This window comes from Arachis hypogaea, chromosome 4 (assembly GCF_003086295.3).
Source record: "Arachis hypogaea cultivar Tifrunner chromosome 4, arahy.Tifrunner.gnm2.J5K5, whole genome shotgun sequence".
In the NCBI taxonomy this organism is placed as follows: Eukaryota; Viridiplantae; Streptophyta; class Magnoliopsida; order Fabales; family Fabaceae; genus Arachis; species Arachis hypogaea.
The window spans coordinates 29,246,693-29,259,240 of NC_092039.1; the positions used below are offsets into that span (position 1 = coordinate 29,246,693).

The following is a 12,548-nucleotide window of genomic DNA, read 5'->3' on the forward strand; positions in this document are numbered from 1 at the left end:
GTCCAACATTTTCAAAAGAACAACAGTGGCATAAACCATGTAGTATGCTAAATCAAACTCAATTCGAAATAAATTAAGTAAAGTTTATCAAATGAGACTCAACTGGGATAAAAGTGAAAAAAAAAAGCTTTCCTTTCCAAAATTTTGAAAAATATCCAAATACTTAATCAAATGAAGATGTGCATTGGAACTATAGTAAAATTACTAGAAAGTCAAATTGTAATTTAAGGTAAATGTAGTTCCGTAAACCAGTAAACGCACAGGCGATGTATTAGAAATAAATAATCATTAAACTGTATGAGAAATCTTTCAAGTTCCAAATGTGTAGATAAGTATATATCAAATCAACAACAACTTTTGTGAAAATCTCAAAATTAGCTGTAATAAATGTCAAATAAGAGGAAAACCGAATCAACAAATTCTTTAAGAATGAAATCAGAACCCGGAGTTAAAAGTCACAGCACGTCAAGACAAGTTCAAAGCTATGTCAAGGAATATTGGAATCAAGAAGGACTCAAACAGAGGAAGATAGATACAACAAGGATTTCAAACAAGCATATGCAATTGAGATCAAACAAAATATTGAGCCAGTGAACATTAATTTTAAAACAAAATATTAAAATATACCATTTTGGATTTCCTCAGACTCTGTACGTTACGGTTAAAATATTTTTAAAATATAACTAAGAAAAACAAAATTAATTTTCACTCAAAACAAAAACAACTTAAAGTATATATATTGCTTGAAAGTGATCAAACCTTTCATAACAATCAGTAACAATATTAAACTTTAATTTGTCTAATTTAAAAGTGATCAAACTAATACATTAGTTTGTAGTTCATGTAAGCTTTTGATCAACACACCGTGCACCATCATAAACAGTTGAAGGTACAAATGCAGATAGCCGTTGGACGCCTAAAGAAGCCAAGGCATTTTCCGGTAGCTCCCTGGCCAAGGTGCTTAAGAGCACAAGCATTGGTACACCATTGTTTATCACACCCTCCTCTTGGCATACGCAACTTATCTTCACATCTTTTCTGCTGCAATGATGAGCAATTATCCTCAATACCACCATCTTTGTTACACACTTCACTACTTGCCACCGTCATCATAAGAGCACCTATGTAGTATATGTATATATGTAATACATGTCAATGTTCATGAGCTTCAAAATTTGGAACTTTTAGTATTAGATGGTTTTCATATTCAATTTCCAGTGAACAATATCATGGGTATAGCTAGAAATTGTAGTTATACACCAGTTACTAGTGAACAAATACGTCACCCCACAACAAATATATATATATCAGAAAAAGTTAACAATGGAATGAACTCTTATGTCACGCTGTACATGAAGTATGTTTTGGTAAATTTTTATTCTCTGTTATTCTTAACCTATTTATGCAATACAATGATTAATATTATTTAAGTTTAAATTGAATAATTAAAATAACCAATCCTTAAAAATATAACTCAATCTCCTGCTGATAAAATCATTGTATTTTTCTATAATGAATTATGTTTTGACACTAAAATTGGCAACAAACATGCTAACGTGGCACATTCTGCCATTAATATACATACCTCTCTCTTCTTAAGTTATTTTAAGAAAGTATATTATTTATAATTATATGAAAATCAACATTTAATAAATAATTATACTAATTGTCAATTATACATAATTAGTATTTAATTATATGATATTTATGTTGGCGTCAAACATGCTAATATGGTATATTCTAATGATGTTAGTATGCTTACCTCTTTTTTCTATTTCTTATTTTTAAAAAGTATTAATTTTAAATAATTATATTTATTAATATTTAATAATTAATTATGATAATTATAATATTTTATATTATATCTTTTTAATAATTACAATGATTTTTTCATATATCTCTGAGTACTATATATAAAATGTTTCATTTATTATTCATAAATGTAAATTCTAGAACCAAAGTTTTGTTTTGTTTTTTAATTTTTTCTTAACTATTTCATACAATAATAATGGATTTTTTGTTTTTTTTTAATTAAAATTGATCTTTTTAAGGCATAAATTAAAATTTTGTCATTCTTTTATGAAGCAAACCTTATTTGTATTATTTTAATTATATAATAATTTTTTTTACTCAATTTATTTTCTTTTGTCCTTACATAAGAATTGTCTTTTACCACAATCATTACAATACCTTGCATACACCATGTTTCATTTCCAAGTTGTTTCGTTAATTTAGGTGCTAATTATATGGATATAAGAGTTTAACATAGTAGAGAAAGTGAACTTTATTTTGGTGAAAGATGGTTGGATCTTCTTATATACTATAAACAACCTAATAGAATGTGGGTAAAGTTATGTTTCATAGGAAAGCTAAATTTATTATCGAGCTAAATGTGGTTATTCTTGCCTTCCGTATTATATGAATAACTGATGATAGAGCTTATTTAACAAGAGGATGAATTTGTATGAATTTTATATATTCAATTTGATCAAACTATTTTTATTAGTTGTCATTAAGAAAATGATTCTAATATATATGCATATAAGTTATAGAATTGAATACCATAGATATTATTTAAATAACTTAATTCTAATAATAAGATTTGATTAGTTAATTTTAAAAGAATTTAAAAGTTAATCTCACTTTATTAGTTAATTCTATTTAATTTAGATATGTAATATTTAATTTATTAATTTTATTTTTTACTATTTATGATTTTATTTTTTCAGTAATATATCCAAGTAATTTAGTAAAAAATGCTGCTAATATCATAATGTCTCGTATAATTTTGATATACTTTTAATCTATCAAAAATTAAAAATTAAATTATTTAAAATAATAATAATATTTCTTTGTCAATAATAATAAATGCATATACTCTATTGTTTAAATTATTATATCATTAACTAATAATTTATTTTTTAATTTTAAAAGTATTATAGTTAAATGCATATATTCTAATTAAGGGATAATTATATTAGTCTATTAAATATAATTTTCAAATTGAATTATGAAAATAAAATAATATTTTTAAATTTTTTTATTGTTAAAAATGCCATGATTAATTAGTTTGTTTTAGGTAAGTTATTTTGAGACTTTATTTTCTAAAGTATTAGATATGATTTTATTTTTATTTTCTTCTATTATATCAGTAATTAATTTCTTTCCTAATTTTAAAAGTATTATACTTATTATAAAATTCGATTAACCTGTAATTAATTAAATAATAAATTAAATAGGAGCAAATATGGTTAGAAAATTTAGCAACCAGAATCTGATAATTTAAATATGATATTTGGATTCAGTGATTTTTTCTAATTCAGAAAACATAGTTTTTTACATAAAACTGCACAGTGAAAATTTGACCGGCAGTATAGGTTGAGATCTGTCTGGTACTGCGGCCGAGGAAACTAATTAGGAGTGAACAAGGTTAAGAAATAAGAATTTATAATTTGGGAAGATAGAAATATTTAAAATACAATTTAAAATTCTAATATTAAAGGTTTTGGCCTAAAATTAGGTTAATGGGTTAAACCAAGTGAATCGGGCCTAAATGGACCTAAGCCCACACTATATAAGGACTCATTTCAGCACAAAACAAATTATTTTCCCCCCATTTTGAGAGGGAGGTTCGGTGGTGAAGAGAGAAGAGAGTGGAGAAATCAAACCCTAGCCACCATCAACTTCAAACCACCATAACTTGAGCTACGGAGCTCCAATTGGTGAGTCGTTTGCAGTCGTGCGTCGCTCTTCCCGCTCTCTTCGATTCTATCTAGGTATTTTGGTGAGTATTTTGTTTTTCCTTGCCCAGTTTCAATTTTTCCCTATGAAAATGTGATGAGTGATTTTGTGATTTTGGTTATTTAGAGATACTCTAACATGAATTCTGAGTGGGTTCTATCCCTATTTCATATGAGCTAAGGTAAGAAGTGCTCAAACCCTTATGGTCTATCAAATTTTCTGAACCCTAGGTTAATGTATATATGTGAAATTTGTTATGTTAGTGTATTTGGTGATTTTTGTGCACAATAGGAAGATTCAATTTGCTTGTAAAATTTTGGTGTGGAGGTTTAAGCTTGTGGGCCTTGGAGAAGAGAATTCAAATTTGGGTGTAAACTACCGTCATTAAGGTACGGTTTAAATTTCATTTAAGTACCGTGTGGTATAATGAGAATTTCTAGGCTAGATGCCCCTAGAATTAAGTTTGGATTGTGTAAATTATTGGTAAGTAATATATATAGTTGATATGTAATGTAAACTAATGATTGGGTTGAGAATTGTGTGAATTTATATGTTTGGTGTGTTGAGAATTTGATGAATTGGATCATGAATATTGGTTTGTGAAATATGCATTTAAATTGTGAATTTAGGCCGGAGGCCGTGAATCTTGGACCGAAAGCCAGAAAGAGGTAAGGAAGGTAAGTGATGTGTGTATTGTGTGATGTCATATGAGATGGAATGAATATTGAATATTGAGTGTGTGAACAAATGGGAGGAATGTGGAATAATAAGAAATTAGGAATTTAGGAGTGGAAGGTGACGAAATTGAATTGAACTGTGTAGATGATGTAGGTTTGGTTTTGGTTGAGTGTAATTATGTGAATGTGGTTGGGTTGTGGTCATTTGGATGAGTGGAAATGAATTTAGCTTGTGAACATTGGAATAATTGGTGATTTCTATTTTTGGGTAAAAACTGATTTTTGACCAATTTCAACGGCTCGTAACTCAGTCCTCGAAGATAGGAATTCTTTAAAACTGGATTTTTATGAAAGCTCATTCAACGATCTTTCTAACGGTTCAGAAAAGGTTGAAAATAGAATTTTGTAGAAGAAGTTATGTGTGGCAGAAGTTTGAGATTGGAAAATGAAATTCTGCAGCTTTTTAAACTTAGTAAAATTTTTGGTAAAACGTACTCCGACGCGCACGCATGACCGATGCGCACGCGTCACTCACGACTTTTACTCTATCACCCGTGCACCTGGCCAACGCATTCACGTCGCTGTATTGATGCCAGTGCGTGGTATAAATTCCAGAGAGTTGTGATGGTAGCGTGCCGATTTTGTGAGAGGAGGACAAAACGCATCCATGTGTACGGGTGGCTGACGCGCACGCATCACCCTACCTCTCCGCTTTTCACGCGTGCGTGTGGGCGACTCGCACGCATGACCCCGTTTTCAGCAAAAATTGATTTTTGAGTTTTTAAAGTCGAATTTTAGACTTCTAAGCCTCCTTTTTCATCCTTTAGGTCCTAAATTTTTATAGTATGCCTAGTAATGAGAAGAAACTAGGAATTATGCTAACTTGTTGATGAAGAAAGACTTGGAGTAATGAAATGTGATTGAGGAAGTGTAGAAATGATGATTTAAAAATGAATGTGACGTGTGACCCCGGGTAGTAGGCAATAGCGTTGTCCACTTGCTCTGAGTATAAGATGGGAAAGGAGAATTATGATAAATGAGTTTAATTATGGGATTTTGAATGAATGTTAGTCTGTGATACCTGGGTAGTAGCAAGGGTCGTGGTTCGTCCCACTTGCTCCAGGTCATTGTTTGATAATTCATAATAATGAAAAGTGATTATGAATAAATGTGTATTTGTGATACCCAGGTAGTAGCAAGGGTTGTGATTCGTTCCGCTTGCTCCAGATTAATATTTGAGATTTGATAACAATGATGATTGATTTTAAACTGAATGAATGTATGTTTTGAGGTCCTAAACAGTAGCAAGGATTGTGGTTCGTCCCACTTGCTCCAGGTCAGAGATTGTGACGCCTGGGTAGTAGCAGCAGTAGTGGTGATTCCACTCGCTCTATGTTGAGCTTTTAAACACCCACCTGGGTAGTAGTCGCAGTAGTGGTTATTCCACTGGCTTTGAGTTAAGCGGGTAGTAGTAAAGGGGTTGTAGCTCAAGCCCACTTGCTCCGCATGGGTGTTTTTGTCCATGGTTAACTACCAGGACGTGTCGGGTTGACTATATAACCGACAGATGATATCATCAACCATAGGGCAAGCATACATCATTTGCATATGTTTGAATTGTTTGTGTTTGTCTATTTGTTTTGGATTACTATATCATATATGCTATGTTACCTGATTATGTGCTACTTGTTCTACTTGTACCTTATTGTGTATTACTTGCCTGTATTGCTTGTATTTGTACAACTAAGAGATCTCTCATGCTGGTGTCGGTTGACACTGAGGGCTGTTCTTGTTGAGATAGAGTAATGATATGATTAATTTAAAATGTTGATTATTGAATGAGGTAATTTTAAGTCCCCTAGGTAAACGCAGTGTAGTGATTTCACTGCTCCAGGTAGAAAATGAGATAATTTGAGCTCCTTGGGTAGACAGGTAGTGAAGTGATTTCACTTACTCTAGGTGAAGATATGAAGTATTGATATAGAATTACTGAGACAGAATAATTGGTGATGGTTTTGTTTATGATTCTGATTCTGATTCGTTGGAGAGTTAGAAAGTTAGAAAGCATGAGGAAGATGTATTACATTTAGCATTCCCTTATGACAGTTGCCTATTTATGGATTAGCGAGAACATAGGATGAATATTTGGTGAAAGGAAGTTTAGGATGCTTAGTGAGTTTTTATTACAATGTATTGTATTTATTTGGCACTTTTACCGTACTGAGAACCCATGGGTCAGGATTCTCATTCCGTATATATCTCTTGTTTTTCAGATACAGGTCCACATACTCAGAAGTGGGTTAGTTATGGTTCATCTGAGAGACGGCGAAGATCTTTATATTCTCTACTTTATATTTTTGCTTAAAATCTCTCTACCTTTATTTTGAAAAGCCAATATTATGTATTGAACTCTTTTAAACTTGCCTATAGAGGCCCTTGTGCATGTTTTGGGAGAGATTAGGAGATATGGTTGTCAAACTGCTTTTATACTGTACCCTAGCCGGCTTAAACTTCGCGGGACGCGACTAGTGACTAATTATTTATATTACCAATCTATATTTTGTTTTATTTTATTCTTCTCGATGGCATTATCTTTATATCATCTCAGTTCATGCTTTACCTACTTTTTGTCGATATGTGAGTGTTACGACTTCACGATTTTATTTTTACTCCTTTTTAGGCTTATCAATAAATACTCCTTTCAATTATACTTATGATTATGTATAAAAAAAAAATTTTCTTAAGAGTCATACCACCTTATTATCATTGACTTATGATTCGAATATAAGGATTTGAATATTAGGGTGTTACACTTACGAAAAGAACACGGATATTAACATATGATTATAAGAAACATAATATTTATATATTATTAAAGTTAAAATCGATGTATTAATGTTTTAAATTAATTAATGGTAACCATCTATATGAATTATGATCATATTATTAGGAAAAAATAATATTCTAATTTGTTACTAATTATACTAACTATAAATTATACAAATTATACTATAATTGTATAAAATTATTTATTTTTAAATTAGAGAATTAAATTATCATATTATTAATTAATAATTTATTTTCTAATTTTAAAAATATTATAATTAAATGTTTAGACTATAATTAAGGAGTAAATAGGTCAGTCTATTAAATAAAAATTTTGAGAATAAAATAATATTTAAAATTTTTTATTGTTAAAAATTATGTGATTAGTTTATTTGAAGTAGTTATTTCAAGATTTTGTTTTCTGATATATTGGATATGATTTTATTTTAATAATTTTTATTATATTATTAATTAATAATTTCTTTACTAATCTTAAAAGCATTATACTTATAGAAAGAACATATATATATATATAATTATGAGTAAAAAAATATTTATATATTATTAGTTAAAATAATACATGTAACAATACTTTAAATCATCAATTAATGGTAGGAATATATTTGAATATATTATTAGAAGAAATATAATGTTTTAATTTATTACTAATTATACTAAATATAAATTATGTTACAATCATACATAATTATTTGTTATTAAAATTAAAAAATTAAATTATTATGTTATTAATTAATAATTTTTTAAATTAATCTTAAAAGTTTTTTAAATTATTCTTAAAAGTAATTAAATACATAGATTCACCTTAAAAGATAAATATGTTAATCTTATTATTAGTTTATTTTAGATAGTTATTTTAATATTTTATTTTCTGAGGTATTGGATATAATTTTATTTTTATGGTCTTTATTTTTTCTCTACTTACACATGGATATTTTGGAAACATAAAACTATTACAAAAAAATATTTATAATAATATTAAATATTTTTAAAATTTATTTTATACAAAATATCAAATAGAATAACTCATCATTAGGACTACAAATAATATAAAAAAATAGGATAGAATAATTATTAAATAGAACATATATATATGAGTTGAATTGCTATAATCAAATAAATTTTTGTAACACGTATAAGACGTTAAAGAAACAAAATTAATATATTACTATTATTATCATTATGAATTTTTTTATTTTATACTTTTGTTTGGTATTTGTATAAATAATAAAAAATAAAACTATTTTATATAATTTAAATATATTCATATAAATTTTGTTAAAAAATATATTTCAAACATAAATATAAAAAAATAAATATTTTCTGTGCATCATACAGATGCATACACTAGTTAAGTATAAATTATATTACATATGTCACTAATTATTTTTTTCAATAAAACAGAAATTTTTTAAATTATACCTTTCTACTTTTTTTACCGTCTTAGATTCAAATATTTGTCACTTTTGAAAAGTTATACTCAAATGAATAAATAAATAGTTAAAAAAATAAATGCCAAAGTGAGACATTTTAATTATAAACAAAAACATGAGTTTTTAGTTTTTATACTAAAATTTTTTTAACATTTTTTTAATTATATAAAAAAAATAAGAGGCAAATAATTTCTTTAATAATATTGAAGCTGAGTATAATACTATCTATAAATTTTCTGAAATTCAAATAGAATATATGTGATTCTACCAAAATAATGAGAAACATACACATACATACACTTCTTGGAAGATAGAGAAGGATCAGGGTTAAACTTACTTGTACTTGATGTAATGAGGAGAAGGAGAACGGTGTATTGTGAGAAGTGGTTGGCCATGCTTTCTGAGGAGTGAGGAATTCACTATCTCTCTTCAAGAGGTTCTTATATTTATTGTCTACTAAGAAATGTGGATTCTTGTGTTCTATCTTTTTATATTTATATCTGAAAGAGAAAGAGAATTTACATAACGAGTAAAAACATTATTCATTAATTCCTTTTTAAATTATATATTTCTTTTAATATTTATTTTTATTATGAATTAACTGTTATTTTCTTAATTTTAAGAAGTTATTAATTAATTTTTATCTACTATATCATTTTAATTAGAAAAAAAATGTTAGAGATTATTGGAGAGAAAAAAATAATATTAGAAATATTTTTAACTAAAAATAAACAATTAATTTGAAAGAGAGCAAATAATACATCCAAGTAGCATATATATGGTTTCGAAATTTTTTTTTGTGTAATACAAAATTAGCCATTAAATCAATATATAATTATTATATATTTATGTATAAATATATGTGTTATTTAGCTAAATTTTAATATATATTTTATATCTTAATATTATTTTATATTGGTAAATAATAATTGATTTTTAGTGTACAAATAATATGATTATTTTTTTCAATATGTTAGCATTAATTGCATATTGAATGAATTAATATACACCATAAACAAAGTCATATTCGCATTAACTCTTCATTTTATTCAGGGTTTTACGAAAATTATATTCAAAAATTCAGATTACTAATAAAAATAACTTCAAAAGATGTGAACAATAAATAATTAATTAAATATTAAATATATATTTTAAAAAAGACTTTAGAAATTAGATTTTAATACATTTTTTTATACACATTATTGAAAAAAATAAGATCTTTTTATATTTAAGATTTGATAATTTTATGCTAAGTAAATTATTTTAAAAAATTATTATTATAAATGACAAACTTTTTCGAAAAATAATTATAGAGATAAAATTTTGTTCTGATTGTTTGTGTGTACCTTTAAAATAACTATTCAAATATCACCACAAAAATTCAAATCAAATCAATAAATTATTTTGCAAAATACAAAAGGTTTTATTTGCCACATATAAAATATATAATATATAGATTATTTTTGTCATATTTTTAAATTATTCAAGAATTTATTTCTCATTCCTATCTTTATGGATTATTTTGTCAATATTATAAACTTTCGAGTACTATTTTAATAATTTATCCTTTTATTAAAAGAAGAAACAATTTTTTTTTCTGTCGTATAACTTTTTAGTTTTATTTGGAGTAAATACTCGAATTGATCTTTAAAGAATTTTATATTAAATATTATGGTTCTTATCAAATTTCTATTCTCTAAAAGTCTTTAAGAATTATTTTTATTAGACAAATTAGTACAGTTATTTTCAATTAAATTAGTCCGGCCCTAACAAATTCTATTATAATTATGTATTTATGTCCCAAAAAATATGTTTTACGATAAATTAGTTCCAATTTAAAATGACAGATGAATGGACAAACTTATCCAACAAGTGTATTTTTTTAATATTTTTAAAAAATAAAAATTTATTAAATAATTAAAGTGTCTAATATAAAATTATTAAATTAGTTATTGTTTTTGAATTTTAATAACTCATTAATTAGTTTATATTTTTTATGTATTTATTAAAAAAATTATTAGTAAAGAATATAATTTTAGAGAGAGAAAGTACGTTAGAACTAACAAAGGATTTTTTTTTAATTTATAGATGTTGGAGAAAATTTAATGTTCTTAACAAATATATATAACTGAAAACAAATAGGGGAACAAAAAATAAATATTAATCACTTTTGACAACTGAGATAGGAGAATAATTGTTATTGTCCAAATTTTAATCGAATTAATAGTCAAAGTAATCTATTGAGTTTCACCCGTGAAAAATTTTACTTAATCAAATAATTAGTTTCCTAAAATTTTTCATCAATAGAATAGTATGTAGTGGTAATTTAAGAGTTAAACTCTAAATAAAGTGGTATTTAAAATTGATACTGTGCACTAAAATTATTTTTGAGATTATAATTACATTAATTATTTATACATCATATTAATTTATGATTATTTTTTAATAATGGTGTACTGACATAATTTAATAACATAGATAGTTAAAATATGTGTCACTACATAATTTACCACATGTAATAGTATGATGACGAGTTAACGAGTGATACATAACACGTGTCACGCATTATAATGTGTTATTTGGTCACGTGTCAACTTGTACTATGTGTCACGTAATATTATTCATTTATGTGTATGTCATTCGCTATATCATTATTATAGATGTATTAAATTTGTCTCTAACTTTATATTAAGTGACTCATTTTTGTCGTTATTAAAATTAAATGTTATACATCAAATTGGTTTCTTTTTTAATTTTTTTCTATTTGTTATAAATTTAAAATTCTCAATATCTTTAAAGATACTAATTTCAATTCTATTTTTTCACATATCGTTTAAATATAAGTGCTATTAATAAATATTTTACGATTTTATTTTTAATCGTATAATTTTTTATAATAATTTAATACTAGTAATTACGCATGAATTAACTTTTCATACAATAAAAAAAGAAATCGCACACTTGCTCTAAATAAGATTATTTACTCAGATAATTCTCCTTATTTATCACATAAGCCAACTTAATTAGACTTTTATTGACTTTGGTATTGAAGTTCTTTCTAAGTACCTCCAACTTTCATGTTGAAGTTGACATGAAAACACTTCAAGTACCTTAAGTGCCATCTTTAATATTTTTTTTTGGTCTAGTTTATTTACAAACAACTGATTTTAGGTATGCCTCATAATAATAATTTTGTTATTTATAGAAGAATTATATGATTGATTAAAAAAAATCTAAGATAAAAAAACGTGTATTTCATATAACCGAACAAAAAAATTTTGATTCTTAATTTTTCGTTAAAAACACACATGTTTGGACAAAAATAAAAAAAGCGTGTGTTTAATTAATCATATAAGTCCTTTTTAAAATAATATATTTATATATTATAAAATTTATCAATGTAAAATTATTATAAAAAAATTGTATAATTAAAAAATATTTTTAAAATATTTTATAAAAATAAAATAATATATAAAAAAATAAAATTGAAATGAGTATATTTAAAAATATTGAGAATTTTGAATTTATAAAAAAAATAAAAAAATTAAAGGGACTAATTTGGTGATATTTACTTTTAGGAACTAAAATGAGTAACTTAAGCAAAAATAAGAGTTAATTTGGTGTATATACAAAGATAATATAACGAATAACATGTGAATGAATACTGTCGTGATAAGTGACATAAACTGACACATAATTAAATAATATTATAACTATTGGTATAATTATCCTTATCAACATACTATGTGTACTAATCAACCCATTATTATATTATTGAAAGCGGTTTCCGTATACCGCTGTACTTTAATAGAATATTGTTGTTCCCATCATTTCAACCAATAAGATTTATATT

General features: G+C 25.7%; 1 long non-coding RNA gene across 1 annotated transcript; it reads right to left on the minus strand.

Annotated features, from left to right (window-relative positions):
* Positions 1-684: 684 nt before the first annotated feature.
* On the minus strand, positions 685-9,146 carry LOC112794266 (uncharacterized). The gene is made up of 2 exons (XR_011880737.1): positions 9,033-9,146; positions 685-1,121 (listed from the first exon to the last, which is right to left on the minus strand). It is a non-coding gene; the product is annotated as an uncharacterized lncRNA (long non-coding RNA).
* Positions 9,147-12,548: the final 3,402 nt, after the last annotated feature.